Genomic DNA, 6,000 nt, shown 5'->3' on the forward strand with positions numbered 1-6,000 from the left:
AGAGATGTTCTTTGAAATCCGGCCGATCAAATATGACAGAAATGTTAAACAGGTCTGTTTGTCAAGACGACGTGACTGGCCTCATGTTCTGATTCTTGTAGTAGTGCAGTCTAGCTGTGTGCTTAAAAACTATTGAAATCTGCAATGATGTAATTAAGATGATGCAATATATTTTAAAAGCAATCAATTATTGAATTTGTAAGTTGTCAGAGAGAATGATGTTTAAATATTTATAAAAAGTTTTATTTTTTTTCTTGAAGAGAGTGGGGTCTGGGGGCAAAAATAAAAAAAAAGACTTAAGAAATATATATTATATATTTAAAATAAGAAATTGAATACTAGTAATTGAAAACAAAGAGAAATATTAATTTTATAAGAAATAATCAATTAATAATTCAACAATACTGTAAATGAATCAATCATAAAGACGATGGTCGAAACATTTTAAAGTGCTTGAAAGCAATTGGCTAGTTGTCCGACGTAAAAATAAAAATCTTATAGAGACTCGGTGCATGTAACTCATGCACATTTCTGAGCTCTTCATGTACCAGATTTGTGTATGGAAAAAAAATCTGTATAAACTTTTTGAAAGAGAAAAAGGCAAGAATTATTAAAGAGTTTCGTGAAAATTAACTTAAGCCTCCATTTTTCATCATAACAAGATGTCATTCGGATTCTTCGCGTAAAATGTGAAGAAGAAATATATCGACTAAGCAAAGTTCTCCATCACTAAATAAATGGCATTAGGTCTCTCTCCGGGGACCGCGTTTTGACGTACGTACCTAATCAATCTGATGTTTAATGAAATTATACTTCGAAATTTAGAGAAAAAGAATATTTCCTATTTTCTCAATGCACGTCAGCAAGAGTGCGTTTGTGCTTTTTTTAATACACTTTTCAATCAAATGTCAAAGAAAAGAGAAAATGAAAAATTACAAAAATTCACAGCATATCTTCGAGGTTTTATTAGTCAGAATAACGCTATTAAAAATCACATTCGTCTGAAGTATGGGTTTGTTATTGCATTTGAAACGAGCAATAAATGTCTTGTAAAGCATTTTCTAACAACTTTGAACAACATTTTAAGATGCCATGAAAATGGGCTTGAAAAGCATGACATCTTTACGAGATTGATGCTTTCTACTGTTTCGTCTCAAATAAAATTATAAAATTCAGTTGAATTATTAATTTTCTTTGTCGCGTGGTTATTTGTCTTTTTTTCTGTTACTAATGCAATGTTTGTTCGATATTCTTATTTTTAAACTAGTTTAAAAAGGAAAAAAAAAAACGAAATTCATTAACAATAACCTTTCCATAGAAACTGGGAAATTATTGTTTAACTGGACATTAACATCCAAAAACTTATTTAAATAAAAGGAAACTTTTTATGAATCATAAGATTTTTATTTTCAAATTCAAAACGTTTTGATATTTACAATGTAATTAGGAAAGTTAGAATAATCAGGGTATCTTATCAATAAATAGTAAATTAATAAAAATGAAATTAATGAAAAGTTAATGAAATGTTTCTTTATGAATAATTGTTTAAAAAAATTGATGCATTTTAAAAAATAAATGGGCAACTAAATTCGATCATTTTTTTTTTGGGGGGGGGGGGGGGGGGTGTTTTTGCTGTGTTTAAATTGGTACAAACGCCTTTGAGGCAAAGTAATAGAGTGACAGCAATGACTGATCATGAGCTAGGACTCAAACTTTTACTTCTCTTGCTTGATTGATTGGGAACAAAATCAAACGTTAATGGTTCTGTACAACTTCAAAGCCGCTTCGATGCCATTTACATCTCTAAATACATTCAACCACTGCAGAAAATGATTGATTATAAATCAATTAAACAGATAATTTACGTGCCATTTTACACTTATTTTTCGATTTACGAGCACCTAATGATTTTTTTTACAAACTCTTTATGTCATTTGGTGGACGGCATCTACAGTTCCTCTTTTCGACATGAACCTTTCCCTTTATTGACTTTTGATTGCACTTAGGTCAGGACTTGATACAAAGTGTATTATATAAATATAATTTCTAAATTAAAAGACTGAATTGTTATTGCAAAATTATTTTAACATTAGTAACGAAAAGTAGCCTGTATGAAATGTAGTGTACAATATACATGTACATGTATGTTAAAGATCGTTTAATACTCAGAACCAAAAATACATGTAGGTGTCTACAAGGAAGAATTTTACTGAGTGCTTCATTACTGCATAAATGGAAATTGATATGGTGTGGGGAGAACACAAATGTTGCATATTTTATTGTATGATATAAATGAAAATTCAACCCATTGATGTACTTTTAATTTAGCATTTACAACACCGATGTCATTTGCTAGCATACCTTTTGGAATGACATCTTCATGATTCAATTATGCCACAGAATTATTTCACAAATGGACCATTTCTTTCGTGAACAAAATCCCATATTTGTCAATCTTTTTTTGTCAAAAAATTTTTCATACAGTGATTAAAACAAGATTGGAATGTTAATTTTTCAAATTGACCAATGAATTTATCCTGAAATGAATCATCCAGAAATACCGTCTCTTCATATTTTTGTCTGCGTTTCTGGGAACATCGCTGGTTTCAGTAATAAAAGTATTTAAATACCAATAAACATTGCATGGACATATATATGCAATGTAAATTGTGCAATTTTGACCAGGACTGGTTATAGGTCAATTTTAATGATTGACTTTTAGATTTTGAAATTCTGGGTCCTTAAGTACTACAAGGTGTGTCGGTTCCAGACGTCAAACATGTTTTGCACTCGGAAATTAAAGTCTCTTAAGAAAAAGAAAAATACCAAACGTGACTTTTTCTTGATTTGAAATTTTTAAATCGGTTTAAAAAAAAAATTACATAACAGATGATAATACATATAAATTTTTTTAAATTAGATAAATCAATCTTGACAGAATATTTGAAAAATAGTTAAATGTTCATAAATCAATACTTAGTTTATCTTTTCGCTTCTCTGTAATAAAGATGCTGCGTTTTAATAATTCCATAAGAAAGGTTAAATTTAAACTGAAAAAGAAACAATATAAGTTGAAATAACTTGTTAATTAAACTAAGGTGGCTTGCAACATAAGAACACTTCTCGCGCGTTTCGAATTGTTTAAGAATTATTTATTTTTATTTCATTTACTTATCTTACATTTTTTAAATAAACGTAGGACAAAACCGACAAATAACATTAACGGCCAATGCTGTTTCTATCATAAAACCTTATCCCCCTAGAATTCTAGACGATGTTAAAACTATAAAACTGTCCTCCCACAACATTTTCTTCAAATTCAGACATTTATTTAATATACAATCTATTAAAATATATGACTTGAAACCGCCTTTTATTAAATTAATTACATGTAAGCCATTTATTGGTAAACATGACACTTTATGGGTAGATTACTCAGCCAAATTTACACCTGTCTTTTAACCAATTAATAATTGATCGTGCAGAGTAAGTAAAAGTAACTTAAGTATTTTTAACGTACATCAGCTACGTTAGATAAAAGAAATAGCCAAGCCGTCTTATATTGTAATCATCATGATTATTTTTTTTTGTTAGGTTGCTGAAGGTTTCGACCGATCGATAAACTGGATGGAACTAGATCGTTAAGATTTAGAACTATGATTCACAATAGGTTTTCTTGAAAAAAATATAGGAGAAAATACCTGGATGGTGTAAATATAGACTACTTAGTGGGTGTAAATATAAGCTATTAAATGGGAGGATTACTGTTAATTAATGTTACAGTAGCGTTGTCAAATAATTAACTACTCTTAAGATATTTAATCCATATTAGAACCTAATTTTCTAACTTAAAATATCCATCATGTATTACATACCCTGATATCAATTCAAAGCATTTTAAAGAAGAAAAGGATTTACAAAGAGAATTTTTCGAAAATATTATTACCTAACCAGTAATTGATTAATGAAGATTGCATTAAGGTCTATAGGGACAAGCAAATTTTTGAAAATTAAAAAGTTAATATAAATACTAAGAATATCTATAAATGCTTTCATGGAAATGTATTTAATCATTAGGAATAGAAAAAAATCTATTGAAAACAAATTTTATATCGGATTGATTTTTCTAAACTGATTTCTATAGATGGCAATCATAGGGACAACTTTTTCAATAACTGGAAAAGGTCATTTATTGGTACACATTCCGCTCTTACATACTTAAAGATGAAAATTATGCTAAAGTTTATTGAATATTAAGACCATACTTATCTGCAACATGTATGCATCCAGATTCATTGAATCAGGGGCTATTATGGATCAATTACCTTTAAAAATGATTCTGTTTTTATAGTGTTCTTTGTCTTTAAGAGACGTTAGTCTTATCAAACACTGTCTAGTTCAACTAGATCAGAAAAAAAACATCTCACTGCGGGGTGGGGGGTTTAGGGCATATATCGTGCCAATGCCTACATGGAACTCCGGCTTTCAAACTTATCCATAGATCTTCTCTCTTAGAGCTTTTCTAACCACTGTCATTGGATGTATTCACGAAGCTTTAAGGACGGAATATGGTATGTCCTGGTAACGTCCTAGTCCTTCTTCCATTTCGTGAAGCTAACCTTAACTTAGACTCCACTATAACTATAAGACACTTCTTTCTTATATACTTGTCATAACATTTTCAAGGTAGGGAAACTGCTCTTCAACGTTTCGATCGAAGAAGACAACCAAATCGAATGCAATCCTTATGGTATGAGTTGATTAATACACGAATTAATGTCTTATGATTTAAGTTATAAATATCACCAATTTCTTTTGATTTTAACATATTTTATTGTATACATATATATAGGATACATATACAAATGGTTTGGACACAAGTTCTGACAACTTACTAGGTCTTTAACCATTTAATAGAATTTTTTTTACAAAACTTACAACTGTTATTGCATGATATAGAATTGTTATTACGATGAATTAAAATAAGTGATATATACCAGAATAAGTTTTTATTGAAATAATGGAACTGTAGGATAGGGATGAAATATTTCATGGTTCTATATATAATACATGGGTTCAGAAGATGTTTATATAATTTAGAATCGATGGTCCTCTATGATAAATAACGTTTTATTTAAGATCGTTTTAAACTTCAAAGATATCAAACTTATTCTAAACCTATTTAGACAAAAATCTGCCATTCTTTTAGGAATGACAAGAGTGTTAACTATAGACAAGGTACACAACTTTGGATTGTGACCATTTCAAGAGCTTATTCGACCTTTGATATAGGACACTGTTTCAAAGTCTCTTCATATTCTCTACACACGGACACTCTTTGGGTGAAATTTTAGTCTAATTGGACCCTGGAGAGAAAAAATTATGCCCTGTACATAGTTTTACACAGAAAGGATTCCCGACCTTGACTTGTTGTTATTGGTTCAAGGTCACTGCAAAATATCTAGCCATGAACACTGTAAGGTTAAAGTTTGAGCCCAATTAAAAAAAGGAAATTATACTCCGATCAAATGTAATCAGACTAACTGACGAATTGGTTTCTAAAGATACCTGCAGAACTGGACATATATGAGAATGCATTAAATTTCTTACAAGGCAATACTTTTTGTCAATAATATCCGTTTATTTGAATAAAGTTTCTCTCGTTTCAGTAGTATAAAGCTAAATGTTGAATATTCTAATGAAATGATTTTTTAAAACGTGGTTGTCATATTTATTTTTACAACTAATAGCTCTTTCCATATCAGAATATCAATTAATTCTGAATTGAAATTGATATTCTTTTTGAGTAAGTTTGTTTTTATTCCTAATGTATATATATCTGCTATGCGTATGTAAAACAAACTAAGTACAATTGAAGCTGAGGTCATTTCGTTTGTGTACACTTTTTTCCGTGGATGTATTTAAAAAACTTTTTTTTTTGCTGGAAATTTCTTAAGTTTTGTACGTCTAATAAACTTAAAGAAATAAGAATGACATAGT

The sequence above is a fragment of the Magallana gigas genome, chromosome 3, assembly GCF_963853765.1.
Source record: "Magallana gigas chromosome 3, xbMagGiga1.1, whole genome shotgun sequence".
In the NCBI taxonomy this organism is placed as follows: domain Eukaryota; kingdom Metazoa; phylum Mollusca; class Bivalvia; order Ostreida; family Ostreidae; genus Magallana; species Magallana gigas.